The sequence below is a fragment of the Myotis davidii genome, unplaced genomic scaffold, assembly GCF_000327345.1.
Source record: "Myotis davidii unplaced genomic scaffold, ASM32734v1 scaffold42, whole genome shotgun sequence".
Lineage (NCBI taxonomy): Eukaryota > Metazoa > Chordata > Mammalia > Chiroptera > Vespertilionidae > Myotis > Myotis davidii.
In genome coordinates this window covers 3,862,068-3,864,236 of record NW_006294243.1, presented here as the reverse complement: position 1 = coordinate 3,864,236, position 2,169 = coordinate 3,862,068, and the positions used below count along the sequence as shown (strand labels likewise).

The following is a 2,169-nucleotide window of genomic DNA, read 5'->3' as shown; positions in this document are numbered from 1 at the left end:
GATTATTCTTTACCAGAAAAATAGTTTAAATTTCTTATTATGTCACAAAATAGTCTTAATAATCAGGCCTCATATAATTTTTCCTCTTTACCTTCTCTCCCCTTACTTAACTAATTTTTTTCCCCCGAAGAAGGACTCAGCTGTGAGACTTCATTTCAACACCAAAGGATAGTTCCATCCATTATGACGCCTCTCAATGTGATAGACTGATCTGTGGAAGTTTCCTGACAAGGAGTAGGAAGAGCCCATGCAGTTGGGCTTCCCTGCCCAGGGACTGGCCCTGACTGTTGCTTGCTTGGCATCTTCAGAAATGCAAAAAAAGGTCAGATTTAGAATGTTAAAAACGGTTGATCTGGTTGACAAAGGCAGACTCTGGGGCTCCTCTGGCTACAGACAGAAGTGATGTCACACCTGATGCCTACAGGGCATGTGACCTTGGGCCACAGAGTGCAGCAGGCGAGGCTAGCCCTCCTCCCCGTCCTGATCCGCCATGTGAGCCTGCTGCTTGTGCACGTTCCAGTGCAGACTCTGGGCCAGGGTCTCGGGCCAGTCGCTCACAGGGGCTCGCACGCAGATGGAGGGGAACGGGTAGCACTAGGTGGTGCTGCTGATGCTGTCTCCATGGCGGATCTCCTGCCTCTTTCGTCCATTGCAGGACACCCACACGATGTTCTGGTGACAACACGATCTTGAGCTCGACTCCTAAAGGGACCAGGATGGGCCGGAATGGCAGTGAGTGGGGACAGATGCGCATGATCATGATGGCCGACATGTTGGTTTGGATCATGGAGAACTGAGCTGCCACCTTGTACGCCGCAGGTCGGGGGATGGAGATGATCATGCCATCACCCTGCACTGTGGTGATGAAGTGTCCGTCCAGGTAGACGTCCATGTTGGACAGGTAAGAGGAGGGTCCTCTGTCAATCACCACTTTGTTCAAGACCCAGTACCATGTGACCTGCTTCCAGGCCTCCATGTCCCAGTCGGAGGCCGGGATCCCATTCTCACTGACCCGATTAGTCATGGCAGTCTCCTTCCCTCTGAGCTCCTTGACGACCATGACCTTCAGCCAGCTCCGAAGAACAATAGCTCCATTTCCCTGTATCGCCTGAGTAACTTGGGTCAGAAAGTTTTGGAAGTTGAAGGGGGTCAGGAAGCCCGGGGAGCCCAGGTACAACGCCAAGACCGGAGGCACACTGCGCTGGGCGTGGGCACTCAGCTGCCAGAGGAGGCAGGCACAGGGCAGGGTCCGTGCCCCCAAGCAGATGATGAAATCGGTCTGGTCAGAAAGGTCACATAGTCTTCTCTGAAGGTACAGAACTTCTTCACTGGGCAAAACTGTCGTCTCCCACGATGGCAGGGTCTTCTAGAACCTTCTCCACATACACGATGGAGTTGTTCTCCGCCATCAGGTACACGCAGAGCGCCTTGAAGGCCGCAGCATGCTGGCCCCCTGGGTCTTCTTGATGGCGAGGACGCTCTTTGGGGACTTGCTCCACGTCAGCCGCTGGCTGGCAGGTCCTGGGTGTGCACAATGGTGTGGGGGTTCTGCAGCACACAGGCCTTGGGTCCGGAAGTGGTCACTGGGCACGACGTACAGAGAGTGCATCCTCCTGACCTCCTTGGTGCTCACCAGGGCGGCGTGGCAGGCTGCGGGACTGGGCGCGACCAGGTCGGCAGCCCAGAGTGGTATCCTCATCCTGTGGCAGCACCGCAGTGGGAGGAATCGCATCTGTGCTCCGCCTCCTCTGGACGTTGACTTTCTCTGGCTCCGTCTCCATCAATGATGAACCAGGGCTTCGGTCAGAAGAACGCTGATCCGTTTTGTGCCCTGGGGGCCTGCAGGGCCCTCCTGGCCCCCTGCTCCCAGGTGCCAGGCACCAGCCAGTCTTAACTAACTGCTTACTCCACCCAAATTAATAACCCCAAAAGTTACTTCATATATTATGATATCTCACAACTTACAACAGCCTTTATGTGTTTGTTTGTTTATTTATTTATTTATTTTGGTTGTTTTTGTTGTCTATCCTCACCCAAGGATATTTTTCCATTGATTTTTAGAACGAGTGGGATGGGAGAGGGAGAGAAAAACATCCATATACATTGATTGGTTGCCTACTACATGAACCCCAACCAAGGTGGGGGAACCTGCAACTAAAGTACATGACT

The 2,169-nt window shown here is 53.1% G+C and overlaps 1 pseudogene; it reads right to left on the bottom strand.

The window, feature by feature from the left end:
* Positions 1 to 462: 462 nt before the first annotated feature.
* Positions 463 to 1,781, bottom strand: LOC102771737 (annotated as a pseudogene).
* Positions 1,782 to 2,169: the final 388 nt, after the last annotated feature.